Source organism: Echiichthys vipera (assembly GCF_963691815.1).
Source record: "Echiichthys vipera genome assembly, chromosome: 5".
NCBI lineage: Eukaryota > Metazoa > Chordata > Actinopteri > Perciformes > Trachinidae > Echiichthys > Echiichthys vipera.
This window is the reverse complement of record NC_139830.1, coordinates 30,994,170-31,010,238: the sequence shown is the minus strand read 5'-3', so window position 1 is coordinate 31,010,238 and position 16,069 is coordinate 30,994,170.

Here is a 16,069-nt window from a genome sequence, read left to right as displayed (position 1 = left end):
CCCAAATGAGCTGCAGAGGTCTCAGTAAGTGTTCCAGGTGTTTGTCTACCGGGGCTGGTATGTATAAAACTTGCCCCGAATGATGTTAATTATACTTTTATGAAGCCTGTCATTTTTTAGTTTTTGTTGACAATGTAAGAAAGGTAATAATTCTGCTTGATGTTTATTACTGAATTCATGGTGGTGTTGTACTGGAGTACATTGTATCCACATTTTTCTAATACTCCACACACACACAAAAAAAAAAAATATATATATATATATATAGGTTGTGGAAGACAGTTTCATGTCACAGGTCATATACCATGGCAAGACAGAGCACAGCAACAAGGCACAAGGTAGTTCTACTGCATCAGCAAAGTCTCTCCGAACACAGATTTCAAAGCAGACTGGGGTTTTAAGAAGTGCTGCTCAAACGTTTTTGAAGAAGAACAAAGAAATGGGCATCGTTGAGGATCGTACCCACAGTGATCGGCCAAGGAAACTTAGTGCAGCTGATGAAAGACACATCAAGCTTATTTCCCTTAAAAACTGGGAGATAGACGGCGTCTGGTTGTGACATGTAGGGAGAGGACGCACACGTGAAGGCCTCCGGTTCACCTTTTCTTAACCTCCTTTTATAACCAGTTTTCTGTACGGATTTCGACATAATTTTATCTGTTTAAGTCCGTTTAACTTATTCCGTAGAAATGAGCATGTCTAAACACACAAAATCAGTGAACGTACAAACTCCGGCCACACATGCTGCAGGCAAGCTAGCAACTTTTGCAGCTAGCAATACTCCGGGAAAAGCTCCTGCGAGACCTGAAAAACCTGCAGCTGCGTGGTGGCTATGGACCAACTGTCTGCTGGATTTGCTAAACAGTGAACTTCACTCAAGGAGGATGTTTCCACCTTGATTCAAGAGGCCATTAGACCAATACAAGATTCACTGGACTCACTACAGACAACAGTGACCTCATTCCAGAAATGTCTTGCCTCGGTAGAATCTGTAGCAGGTGAAAACTTTGACCGGCTAACTGTAGCGGAGTCCACCATCAAGAGGCTCCAGAGCCAGAACTAGTCGCTGCTGGACGGGTGCGATGACCTCGAGAACCGTTCACGGAGATCTAATCTCCGTATATTGAATATTCCCGAAGACAGTGAAGATGTCAAAGACCCCATTAAGTTCATGTCAGATGTTTTGATGGAAACCATGGGCCCCAAAATTTTTTCTACACGGCCTGAACTGGAGAGAGCCCGACCTCCGGAGCCAGCCAGAGATCATCCCCCCGCATGTTCCTGGTCTGCTTCTCCAGATTCCAACTGAAAGAAGCTGCACTGCACTGGGCCAGGAATCACAAGCTCAAATACCAAGGTGCGACTATGAGGGTCTATCAGGACATCAGCACAACACTCGCTAAAAAGAGAGCCACGTTTAATGGCATCAAACAAGCCTTGTATCAGAAGAACATCAGCTTCCGCTTGCTCTACCTGACCCGGCAGCGAGTGATGCATGGAGACGATGTGTTCACTTTCAACTCGCGTTTTGCGACCGGAGGTCTGGCAAAGAATAGGATGAGCTGCGTACTGTACAGCCTGGCGATGATTAATCATCTGAGCCAGAGGATGTGTAAGTTCACCTTTTCAACATAGGATATCAACCTGCGGTCCGCTTGCCTCAGAGAGAGGACAAGTATAGGCTCAGTTCTAGTTTTGTTTTTGTTTTTTGACAAGGTTACGGAAAGGGACACCACCATATTTTTGCAACATATACTCGCCTTTATTCACATAAGAGTAGAAATGAACCAAACTGTTCACCTTTTTATTTTTATTACTTACTTTTGTCTTTTCATTTTCTTTTCTTTAGTTAAACATGGTGAATGGTATTGATGCGAGGATGGCTGCTATACCATTAGTTGGAATGTGAAGGGTTTAAATTGGCCTGTTAAAAGAGCCAGGATTTTTAATCATCTTAAGTACTTAAAATGTAATGTTGCGTTTCTCCAAGAAACTCACCTGCTGGTAAAAGACCAAGTTAGACTTATAAAAGGATGGGTGGTGAATGTGCTCCACTCCAATCTTAATTCTAAAACATGTGGAACAGCCATATTGATTCGTAAAAAAATTCAGTTTAATGCAACCACTGTTATCTCAGATCTGCAAGGACGATTTGTGATGGTTTCAGGGCTCCTCTACCACAAACCTGTGGTTCTGGTAAATATATATGCCCCAAATGGGGATGATGATAAGTTCATTGCCAAAGTTATGTCATTAATTCCAGATCTGAACTCCCAACAATTGATTTTTGGTGGAGATTTAAGCTGTTTGATGAATCCGACACTTGACCCCCGCCTGAGGTGGTAATCGCACTGGACGCAGAAAAAACATTTGCTAGGATAGAATGGGGATATTTATTTGCTTGTTTAAAGAAATTCGATTATGGCCCTAATTTTATCTATTATCCTAATTTTGTCTATTACTCTCAAAACATTACCATCAATTGTTGGGATTCATGGGGGGGGGGGGGGGGGGGGGGGGGGCACAGAGTATCTCTATACGCAGATGAATTGTTAATGTATGTATCTGACCCTATCTCATGTGCTCCCCATATAATCCACGCCCTGAGGAGTTTTGGCGCTTTTTCTGGGTACCAACTAGTGTTGTTTTTGGCGGCCTGTTTTACTTTTAGTCTAGTCTAGTTTTAGTCGACTAAAAGTCTGAGCATTTTAGTCTAGTTTTAGTCGACTAAAAGTCTGAGCATTTTAGTCTAGTTTTAGTCGACTAAAACTTATGACATTTTAGTCTAGTTTTAGTTAAAGAAAATTGTATATTAGTCTCTTTTTAGTAATGCAACTATATTTAATCAATATAATAAAAGTACCTAGTAGTATTGACAAAACCAACATTTTCTTTTAGCCAAACCCATGCAGATATCTTTAGTTTACATGCATGTACAGGTCTAGAATAAGTAATCCAATTTATGTTGATGCTAAATTCAGTTCAGTGTTATTTGCTCTGTGAAATACAAAACTAGTGAAAGTATTTGGCCAACAAGGGGAAGTTTAGTGCACTATAGAGTGAGTCAGTCAGGTAGGAACTAAAAAAACACTTTACACTCTAACAAACAAATACACATACACACGCTAGTCACACACACACACACACACACACACACGCTAGTCTCTCTCACACGCACGCGCGCACGTGCGCACACACACACACACACACACACACACACACACACACACCTCCAGTGGCTAACACCAAATCTAGCGTTAAAACCCGACACATTAACCGTAGCCTCATGTCGCATGAGCTTAATAAAACAGAAAGTATCGTTACGTTACTTCTTGACTTACCTAAATGTCATTATGGGATGCCCTGAGGTGTCTCTTAAGATCCGTGGTGTTTTTTCCTGTGATTTTGTGGTCTTTCTTTTTACACAACACATTCCGTTTTCCTTTCCACGTTTATGTAATGAAAGTGTTTCTTCTTTTCCTCCCAAACACGACCCCCGGCTGGTGTCACACTTTGTTCTCATGTTTCTTTAGTTGTCGCTAACGCTAACTCTAACGGTAACGCTGACCCACAGCATCGGCAGCTTCAGAATCCAAATAATGCGCATGTGGGGATTGAGGAAGTGACGTCGCCCAGACGCGAGACTGGGAGAAAACTACAAAATAATAATAATAATAATAATAACGTGACTAAACGAGACGAAACAACGTTATTTTGTCTTGTTTTCGTCAACGAAAATGAAGGGACATTTCGTCTCGTTTTTATTCGTCAACGAAATTGCATTATATATTTCGTCTTAGTCATCGTCACATGCCCAGCATTTTCGTTTTGTCTATTTTTCGTCACATGATAGAGGTTCGTTGACGAAGATATTTCGTCATCATTTTCGTTGACAAAAGCAACACTAGTACAACTGAACTTCAGTAAAAGCTAATGTTACCCTGTTAACGATTTGGCTCTTCAAATACGGGTCGGTGCTCTACCGTTAATATCACAAGGCCCATGCAAAGCCTTCACCAAGAAAACCTCTGTCCGCTATTTGAGAAAGTCAAATTAGACCTGAAGAAATGGAAACCACTTCATCTGTCCTTAGCAGTGAAAATGAATTGTAGAAAAATGAATGTGCTCCCCAAGTTTCAATGTATCCCACTTTATCTTCCTAAATATTTCTTTAAATCTATTGATAAGGCTTTAATCTCATTTATATGGGATGGGAAAAAGCCTAGAATTCGGTTAGAACTGTTACAGAGGACAAAAAACCAAGGTGGTTTAGCTCTTCTGTCATTATTATTGGGCCTCAAATGTTCAAAAAATCCTGTATTGTCTCCATACTCCTGACACAGATTGGTGCCAATTTGAAGCTGCATCTTACATCTCCCCCTCTCTTACAGCCCTGGTCACCTCCAGCCTACCCCTCTCTTTCTTACAATACACTAACAATCCTATCGTCATAAACACCCTCAAAATATGGGCTCCATTCAGAGGGAACTTTGGGTTTAAAAACCTTTTCCAACTAAGTCCCATACACATGAATCACCCTTTTTCCCCAGCCAGGTTAGACTCTCAATTTAATCTGTGGCAGAGACGAGGCATTCATAATTTTAAGGATATGTACATAGACGCTATTTTTGCAAGCTTTGATGACTTATCGCACAAATTTGGCCCCCCTCGGTCTAGCTTATTTCGATATTTCCAAGTCCGCCACTTCCTTCAACATCATGATTTAAACTTTCCATACATAGCATCACCTTCTGGTTTAGATGATCTGTTAAAATCTATATTCAAGACTAAAGGACTTATCTCGAGAATTAGTGATTGTATAACCTCTTTTAAGAACACGGCACTGGGCAAAATAAGATTGGGTGGACGAGCTGGGGAAAGACTTGGAAGAGGGGATATGGGAGAGCGCTCTTCTATGTGTAAACGACAGTATCTCCTGTGCCAAATTAAGCATCATACAATTCAAGATTCTACATCGCACCCACTACTCCAAAGCAAGACTGGCCAAAATATACCCAAACATAGATGCAAGCTGTGACAGGTGCCAAAACACTCCTGCTGATCTAACACATATGTTTTGGTCATGTCCAGCCCTGGCAACCTACTGGTCTACCATCTGTAAAACATTGTCAGAAGCATTGAATATTGATCTTCAACCTAACCCCAAGGAAAAGTTATAAAAACGTAATTGCATTTATGACGCTGCTTGCACGTAGAAGAATATTATTGCATTGGAAATCAAAAAATCCATTCAAAGTGTCTGTGTGGTTTAGTGACCTGACACATTCATACAATTAGAGAAGATAAAATACACTCTCAGGGGGTTTAGGGACAAATTCCTTTCTGTCTGGGATCCGGTGTTGAAGCATTTAGGTAAATTTAAAACTGTGCCTACTTAATGACCACTTAGCATCCATCTTGTATTTGTGATCGTAATCAAATCCATGTGAACCTTATTCTCTTGTTTTGTGCACAGCTGTGTTGGCAAATTCATGTATGTACTTACCCCCCCCCCCCCTTTTTTTTTCTGGACTGGCGTCCTAACATGTTCTTGGGGAGGGGAGGGGGGGTATTATATTGCATAAGTGGAGCATTGTGATCCTTCTGTATGCTTATCTATGTACAACATTATTGATGCTCAATAAAAATAAAATGAAAAAAAAAACAAAAAAACTGGGAGATGTCCAGCAGTGCCATCAGCTGAGAACTGGCAGAAACCAGTGGAACCCATAGACTTTAAAATGAATGGACGGAGCTACGGGGAAGTCACTCATAGATTTGCGAACGTCCGAAAAGAAAGAGCCCCAGATTCTGCCATCTTCTTTTTTCTATGTCTACGGGGTGCTGCCATCTTTAAGTTTTGCAACCGTGGACAGGAAAGGGAGGAGCTTGGGGGGACGAGGGTGCATCGATTGGATCCATGTGGGTCCATGTGCCCGTCCACTTCTATCAGCAACCTGACGTATCTGAGCCGCTGCTGCTAACAAAATTAGTTTGGATAATCGGAGGTAAGCTGTACAGCCAACTCAACCTACATTACTGTAGTAGAACTAAGTTTGGTAAACATGAAAAATAAACGTTAACCTTGTGTTGTTATTGTAGCTGAAGTTACACTGTGTAAGCTGTCACTGTTGTTACTTGACGGTAAATAATGTGAATAATGGAACGATAACTGTCAAGACTCATCTCTGTCAGTATCCTCCTCTCTTCCTTTTGTGTGAGTTTGTCTCCCTCTGTCTGTGTTTCCCTGCATGTTTGTGTTCCTCTTGTTTTCTGTCATCTAAGTCCGGTAGGCATTCCCCCATGCTGCAGCCTGTTACGCTGATCACCTGGTAGACTACTTACACCCTGAGCGGACAGGCATGCAGCGCCGGACAGTTGTATTCCTTCATTGGTAAAACTATTCCCCCCGGATTGGCATTCCTTTTCTCATTGTTATCATGCTCCCCGTCGTTAAGTATATTCTAATCATGTTTTGTTTTCTGTTTTCTCCGTAGTTTCCCGTGTCCCTGATTTCCGTCGTCTCCTCGTTCCTGTTCTTCCCTGGACAGTCTCGTCATTTGTATTTCCTGTTTACCCTGTAGTGTTTGCGTTTTGTTTGTAGTTATTAAATATTTGTTTGTACTTTTACTCCGTGTCCGCATTGGGTCCACCTGTTTTTGTGTGTTATCTCTGTACCGTTCATGACAATAACAGCATTATATTATATTATTACCTTCAGTTTGATAATGACGTGCTGTTTGTTCAAGACTTAGGATATCAGCAGATGAAATGAGCTAATTTAACTAGTTTACACCACAGAATACTGTACAGCTCAGCATTATGTGAGTGTGTTAAGGATCATTATATTATAGAAATGTGTCTTGTGATTAACCAAGCAAGAGTATTCTGTAGTTCAGTACTGTAAAATCACAGCAGGAAAACAGAAAACTAGGGTCATCATTTATTACATTTTTTTATTACAATAACTGGATATGAATAAAAGTATTGTGCACATTAAGGACAGAGAATAATAAATAAATTGCAAAAACTGCAGTGGGTGATTTAAAGAGCTCACAACATTAACAGAGCCTGGTGAGCATAAGTGATTTGGTGATGATCGTCCTTCACAATAAAAATATTTTCTCTTGTGTAACATAAAGTCAATACAACTTGCATTTCATTGTGCAACCCTGTGTTGTAGAAGGACGTATAAATCTATCCATTCATCATCACCAAACATTTGAGAACTAAAAATGTTGTCCATGCAGTCGCCCTTCTCTACAACCAGATGACTGACACCAAATATGCCCCTCCACAGATGAGCTCTTCCTTCTGTTGGCACCGGTCACTCATTTTTCTCTGTATGGAGACCCATTACAGATGTAGCAAAAAGACATCAAATCAATAAATTATACCAAATATAATAAAGAAATATCTTAAACGTTACCAGATGTTAGTTTTTACATTCCCCACTAAGTATTGATCCATTTACTGTGTAATCAGTGCATCATAAAGCATCTGTCTACCTTCTTGTCTAAGAAGAACTGATCCTCCTCAGAGTGTGTACTGCACAGACCTGACATGTCTGATGGGTCCAGTTGTCTCCTCATGTTCACCAACCACTGAATCAGCCTGCCACCATCACCTGAAGGAGATCTGTTTAAAAAAACATCTTTACTGTTGTGCTTTCAGACTCTTTATATAGTACAGTATAACGTGTATATTAACATTAACCTTTTCCCACTAATGTGACCACATCTGCAATATGCATCTGTAATGAAATTGAGGATTGTTTATGACAGTTGCATATCACAAAATAATGTGCAAATAAACTGTATAAACTGACAACTTTCTACATCTGCAATATGTATCTGCTATTAAACTGAACTTGTTTATGTTGATTTAAGACGTGAAAATTCATATACATTTGTTCAAGCACTTGAATACATCATATAGATGTGACAGATTCAGCTATAGAGTCTCGTTTTAATTTGCAAAACATAAACAGTGCATACTCACAGAGAAAGAGTTACCGACAACAAGCAGCTATTAGCACATAAATGACGACACTACTATCAGGTTACATTAAGGCTAGCTTGGTAAACAACGTGCATCCATGTTAACTGTGATATTAGCTGACATGCTAAGTTTGGTTGGCGAGAGTTAAGGCTTAAATAATATGTAACGTTACTTACCGGATAAACTGAACAGCCAGCTGCTTGGAGTGTCTCTAGTTCAACCGGTTAAACTGAAAACAAAATGCGAACACAGAAGAACAACATCACAGCTGTAGGTTTCCACGGCTGATGGAACGTTAGGTTTGAGAGTCAAGATCTCCAAGACCTGTCAATCACAAGTAAGCCACGCCCCCAATGCATCCTCTGCTTTATTGTCTATTTCACTCAAACTGGGACTGAATTTGAAAAAATTAACACCAGTGAGTATTGTTAAAGGCATCAAAATACCGATTGGGACAATTGAGACCTTTACAGCTGGCTTATTGTAGCCACGGAGCAAGTAAGAAGTTGATAATTTTCTCCGTTGACTTGAATGCATCCGGATGTCTTCTTCAACCCATGTATCACCCCTTGCCGGCCACTGGCTGGAATACAGGCTTAAGGCACTTCCGCGTTGGTTTTCTTTTCCAGACCCGGTCGCTCCGTCCATTCATTATACATTCTTTGGTAGGACCCAGGTCCACCCTTCTACTGTCCTGAGGAGTCAGGACAGAAGTGGCCTTCATGGAAGAGTTGTGGCCAAAAAGCCAAACCTCCGTTGTGGAAACAAGGCCAAGAGACTCAACTATGCACGAAGACATAGGAGCTGGGGTACAGAAAAATGGCAGCAGGGTCTCTTGACTGTTGAGTCCAATTGTGAAATATTTGGCTGTAGCAGGAGGCAGTTTCTTGCCGAAGGGCTGGAGAGCAGTACAATAATGAGAGTCTGCAAGCAACAGTGGCAGCAAAGTTTGGGGATGCATTTCTGCAAATGGAGTTAGAGATTTGGTCAGGATTAATGGTCACCTCAATGCTGAGAAATACAGGCAGACACTTATCCATCATGCAATACCATCAAGGAGGCATGTGATTGGCTCCAAATGTATTCTGCAGCAGGACAATGACCCCAAACACACAGCCAATGTCATTATGAACTATCTTCAGTGTAAAGAAGAACAAGAAGTCCTGGAAGTGATGGTATGGATCACAGAGCCCTGATCTCAACATCATCCAGTCTATCTGGGACTACATGAAGAGACCAGGGTTCCTACACAGTATGGAAAAGTATGGAATTTAATATGAGTAATTTCCAAATAAGGGAATGTTTGGAAAAATGTTTGTGTTGTTTCCAGACTATTATTTCAGTTGACCTCGACAAAAATGACTGGAACACTGGAACATAATAAACACCATTGAATGGCGATAACTGCTGAAGCTAGTAAAAGCAGCAGGTAAGCCAGGCCAAGAGCAGAGGCAGAGAGTGAGAGACAGTGGTGTTATAAGGCTTACTCCTAACTTGGTTTAGGAGCCTGTTACTCCAGCCTTTGAGTTCCTTTTTTAAACGTTCTTAACTTCTATTCTCCTTTTGTGTGTTCTGTTTCTTCACCCTAACTTCTGTGAAGTTCTGCCCTCTACAATGAGGTTACTTTCACTAGTTTTCTTGTTTTTATCAATGCTGCTTCCACTGAGACACGCTGCCTTTGTTTACTCCGGAGAACAGCTGATCACGCTAATGCCGGCCGGCATAGTGGCCAGACCAGCTGATATTCCACCTGAACCCTGGAGCAAAACACACCAGGGATGCAGAGGTGGGAAGCAACGTTGGGGGAATAGAAGAGGGTCGAGACGGGACGGGCTTATGGAGAGAAGATTTAAGCTGTGTCTCCCCCCTAATGTGATGGGAAATGTACGGTCTCTGTACAAAAAAATGGATGATGTAATGGCGCTAACGTGGAACCACCCATAGTACTGTGAGTGCAGTCTCATGTGTTTCACACCACTTGGGCTGACCGGGACTGCACTGAGAGCGTTAAACAGAAAGGACGGGGGGCTTGCCGTTTTGGTAAACAGCAGATGGTGTAATCCTGATCACATCACCGTAACCCGAATGTTGAACTGAAGAGGAAGCCTAAGACCACAAGAACTGTGAGGAGGTGGTCTGAGGAGGCTTACGAGACACTGCAGGGCTGCTCGGGCTGTAACCTGTTATGCCAATAATAAAGAGGTTAACCTTGGATCACCAAAAACATTGAGGCCATCCTGAATGAAAAGAAAAGAGCATTCAGAGATGGCAACCGTGATGAGTTGAGAAGAGTGTAGGGGGTACTCTAACTTTAAATCAGGGAGGCTAAAGACAATTATAGGAGAAAACTGGAGAATATACTCCAGAAAAACAACATGAGGGACGTGTGGAGTGGCATGAGAACCATTACTGGGTTCCAGAAGACTGGTAGCATGGGATTGGAGGGCTGTGTGGACCAGGCCAATGAACTGAACCTATTTTTCAATAGGCTTGATACTGTGGCCCATCCCCCACACGACTCTGCTGCTGGCTGCCCTTCAACTACTGCCACTTTACCTCCCCCTTCTCCTCCTCCTTACAGACCCCTTGTCTGCCCCTCACCACATCATTTCACACCTACCTATTTCACCCCTCCCCCCGCTATACATCATGTCACCCACAACCTGATGACCTCAGCCCTCCCCCAACGGGCACCTCTACAGTGTCATGATTCATGCCTGACCTGTTGAGAAGACAGATGACGAGACTCCACTCCGCCAAAGCTGCAGGCCCTAATGGTGTATTTCCCAGGGTGCTCAAAGTCTGAGTCAAGTCTTCAGCCTGAGCCTGCACCTCCAGAGGGTCCCTGTGCTGTGGAAGACGTCCAGCCTCGTGCCTGTGCCAAAGACGCTGTGTCCCAGTGGCCCTCAGGACTACAGTCTGGTGGCCCTGACATCCCACATCATGAAGACCATGGAGAGATTTGTCCTGGAGCAGCTAAGGCCTATGGTCAGGCCCTTCACTGATCCGCTACAGTTCGCCTACCAGCCCCGCCAGAGAGTTGAGGACTTCTCCAGTGCATTCATCACCTCCCGTTCGGCTCTACTGGGTGAGAAGATGGCTGCGGTGCAGGTGGAGGCCCCCATTGTGTCCTGGACTGTGGATTACCTGATGGGCAGACCACTTTACGTACGCCAACAGAACTGTGACCCTGACAGGGAGGTCAGCAACACTGGGGCCCCACAGGGGACTGTCCTCTCTCCCTTTTTTCTTCAGTTTTTTGATGACTCCGCAATCGTTGGCTGCATTTGAAATTGGGATGAAAGTGGATACAGGACTGTTGTGGGCAACTTTGTCACTTGGAGTGAGCGGAATCATCTGCAGCTCAACATGACAAAACAAAGGAACTTGTAGTGGATCTGAGGAGGGTGAAAACACCTGTGACTCCTGTCTCCATCTAGGGGGTCCTTGTAGACACTGTAGAAGAGTAGAAGTAATTGGGGGTGTAGTTGAACTGGACTAGAAACACACACCCTCTCTACAACACACTGGCCCAGCAGAGGAGCACCTTCAGCAGAAGACTCCTCACACCCGGATGCACCACAGAGCACCACAGGAAATCATTCCTGCCTGTGGTCATTAAATTATACAATGCATCCCTCGGAGAGCCTGTTACCTCCTCACCGTGATTCAGACTCAACCACAGACAGTCTGTTCTTTTGCACATTAGTCTGGTATTTTTGATTTTGTATATATAAATTTGATATTTCATATGTATTCAATTCAATTCAATTTAATTTATAGTGCCAAATCATAACAAAAGTTATCTCAGGACACTTTACAGACTAGGTATAGACCACACTCTATGACTTATTTACTATGAACATAGACCCAACAATTCCCCCATAGAGTACGGTGGCAACGAAAACCTTCCCTATTACAGGCAGGAACGTCAGACAGACCCAGTTCTATGGAGGACGGCCATCTGTCTTGACCGGTTGGGGAGAAAGAAAAGGAGAGAGAAAGAGAAAAAAAGACAGACAGATGGACAGAGTGAGACAAACACAGACACAAAGACAGAGACAGACACACTTCCAGGAACTATAATAATATCTATAGTAATGTGAATATGACTTATATGTTATGGCAGTTGATACATCAGAATACTAGAAACAAGCACAGCTGAGGTTGTAGATTATAATAGTTGCAGGAAGCGTCATGCAGGACCACGGCAGCAGGCACCACCACGATCAGCAGAGACCTGAGAGACGACAAAGCACAAACAACTCAGGGGAAGAAGTGAATTAGTAACATGCATTGATGAGACACGAATGATACAGACAGAGAGGAGAGAAGCTCAGAGTATCTGGAAAAGTATTATCCCCTGGCAGACTAGGCCTATAGCAGCATAATATATGTAAATACGGTATATATATTCTGTTTTTCTAACATATGGTGTCTTTATTATATTTGTTTTGTGTTGTTACAAAAATAATTTCCCCCTAGGATTATTAAAGTATTTCTGATTCTGATTCTGATGTCAGCAGAGGAAGAGAGAGGGACGCACGATTCTAACCTGGCCGTATTTGGTCACCACCCAGCGCCGCCCAGGTTTGTCAGTTTCCTTGCTCGCACACGCCTTCAAATCTGCCCACAAATTTTCGATGGGATTCAGATCAGGGCTTTATTATGGCCACTCCAAGACATTGATTTTGTTGTCCTGAAGCCACTTTTTAACTATTTTGGCCCATTTGCACCCAAGTTTTAACTTCCTGGCTGATGTCTTGAGATGTTGCCTTAATATTTCCACATAATTTTCTTTCTTTATGATGCCATCTATTTTATGAAGAGCTCCAGTTCCTACTGCAGCAAAACAGCCCCACAACATGATGCTACCACCTCCATGCTTCACAATTGGTATGTGGTTGTTAGGTCGACAAGCTTCCCCCTTTTTACTCCAAATGTAACAGTGGTCATTATAGCCAAACAGCTTCACTTTAGTTCCCTCAGACCATACGACATGTCCCCAGAAGTTGAGATCTTTGCCTTGGTGTCTTTTTGCAAACTGTAATCTGGCTTTTTTATGTTTCTTCAGGAGTAACGGCTTCTTTCTTGCTGAAGTAGCCTTTCAGCCCATGTCGGTGCAGGACTCGTTTCACTGTGGATAATGACACTTTCTTAACAGTTTCAGCCAGCATCTTCACAAGCTCTTTATCTTTTGTTCTTGGGTTGATTCGCAGGTTTCGGACCAAAGCACGTTAATTTCTAGGACACAGAGCCCGTCTCCTTCCTGAGCGGTTTGATGGATGGACATTCCCATGATGTTTATACTTGCGTATGATTGTTTGAACAGATGAACGTGGCACCTTCAAGCATCTGGAAATTGCACCCAAGAATGAACCAGACTTGTGGAGATCCACAATTCTCTCTCTGATTTCTTAGCTGATTTCTTTTGAATTGCCCATGATTTCAAACAAGAAAGCAGAGTGTTTGAGGCGTGGCCTTAAAATACATCCTCATGTGTGCCTTCAATTAACTCACATGTTGTCAGTTAACCTATCAGAAGCTTCCAAAGCCATGACATCATCATCTGGGCATCCCCATGTTGTTTAAAGACATAGTACTTTTTGTGTATTTAAACTTTTGACCTCAAAGAAAGTAACATAAAAGTATCTCTTCGAAAATCTCACACTCATTATTGTGGCATTTACAAAAATGAAATAGTTCTGGTAATTCTAAATTAACTGAAACAGGAGAGGTTTAGTCTAATTTAACTTTGGATGGTGAGAAAAAATGTGTTATGTGTCTTTTTGCACAGTGTATGTAAACTTCTGGTTTCAACTGTACCTTTCTCTGGTCCTGGGAACTGAACCTTCTTTTGGGGAGTCTTGTGAAATAGGAGTAAATCTGATCTCTAGTAGAATCCCTGTGTCTTGGGGCAGTTTGATGAGTCTCCGGGTGCTGAGTTCTGCCTGATAACCGTATTCCCATTTACACCTGGCTCCTGCCACTCCTGAGTGGTGCTAGTTAGCTTTCTGCTAGTCTACTCCCTTTCAGTGTTTTGGGTTCTCGGCAGGGTAGTTTCGTTCCCTTATGGTCCATTTATCTCCACATTCACTTCAAGCCGAATAACTTTTGTTTCTATTACTGCTATCTTCTTCAATCCATGATCCACGAACCACGATCCATGATTCGGATTGTGGGTCGTTAAACGTGGTAGGTAAGTCCTGCTTCTCTCTCTTCCGATTGTGGGTCGTTAAACGTGGTAGGTGAGTCCTGCTTCTAACTCTCTCTGCTATTTTGTCTTGCAGGTCACCTGGTGCATGGATTGTGGATTGTGGGCCGTTAAACGTGGTAGGTGAGTCCTTTTTCTATCTCTGTGCTTTCTTGCCTTGCAGGTTACTTGGATCATGGTTCATGGATCGTGGATCATCAGAGATCTTTCTCTGTGCTTTCTTGTCTTGCAGGTTAACAGGGCCGTGGATTGTGGGCCGTCAAACGTGGTAGGTGAGTGTTTCTCTCTCTCTCTGCTTTCTTTTCTTGCAGGTTGCTTTGATCGTGGATCATGGTTCGTGGATCATGGATTGTGGACTGTATAACATGGTAGGTGAATGCTGCTTCTTTTTCTCTGTGCTTTCTTGCCTTGCAGGTTAACGGGACCGTGGATTGCGGGCCGTCAAACGTGGTCGTCAAATACGGTCCGGGTAACCTGCAAGACAAGAAAGCTCAGAGAGAGAGAAGCAGCATTCACCAACCATGTTATACGGTCCACAACTCATGATCCACGATCCACAAACCACGAACCACAATCCATGATCCATGCAACCTGCAAGAAAAGAAAGCACAGAGAGAGAGAAGCACCATTCATTAACCATGTTAAACGATCCACAAACCATGATCCAAGATCCACAATCCACGATCCATCATCCACGATCCATGAACCACGATCCAAGTAACCTGCAAGACAAGAAGCACAGAGATAGAAACAGGACTCACCTACCACGTTTAACTGCCCACAATCCACAATCCATGCACCAGGAGACCTGCAAGACAAAATAGCAGAGAGAGAGAGAAGCTGCATTCACCTAACATGTTAAACGGTCCACTATCCATGATCCACGAACCACAATCCACGATCCAAGTAACCTGAAAGACAAGAAAGCACACAGAGAGAGACGCAGGACTCACCTACCATGTTTAACGGCCCGCAATCCATGAAATACGGTCCAGGTAACCTGCAAGACAAGAAAGCACAGACAGAGAGAAGCAGCATTCACCTACCATGTAAGTAGTCCACAATCCATGATCCACGGACCACTGCCCATGATCCAAGCAACCTGCAAGACAAGAAAAAACATAGAGAGAGAAGCAGGACTCACCTACCATGTTTAAAAGCCAACAATCCACGAACCACAGTCAAGGTAACCTGCAAGAAAAGAAAGCACAGAGAGAGAGAAGCAGCATTCACCTACCATATTAAACGGTCCACAATCCATGATCAACAAACCACAAACCGTGAACCATAATCCAAGCAACCTGCCAGACAAGAAAGAAGAGAGAGAGAGAAACAGGACTCACCGACCACGTTTGATGGCCCACAATCCACTGTCCCGTTAACCTGCAAGACAAGAAAGCACAGAGAAAGAGAAGCAGCATTCACCTACCACGTTTAACATTCCACAGTACACAATCCACAATCTGTGACCCACGAGCCAAGCTCCAAGTAGCCTGCAAGACAAGAAAGTACAGAGCGAGAGAAATGGTACTCACCTACAACGTTTTACGGCCCACAAGCCATGGTCCACGAACCATGATCCAAGTAACCTGCAAGACAAGAAAGCACAGCAGGAAAGAAACAGGTCTGACCTACCACGTTTGACATCCCACAATGCACAAACCACGGTCCAGTTAACCTGCAAGAAAAGAAAGCACAGAGAGAGAGAGAAGCAGCATTCACCTACCATGTTAAACGATCCACAATCCATGATCCAGGATCTACAATCCACAATCCACCAACCACGATCCATCATCCACGATCCATGAACCACAATCCATGTAACCTGCAAGACAAGAAAGCACAGAGATATAA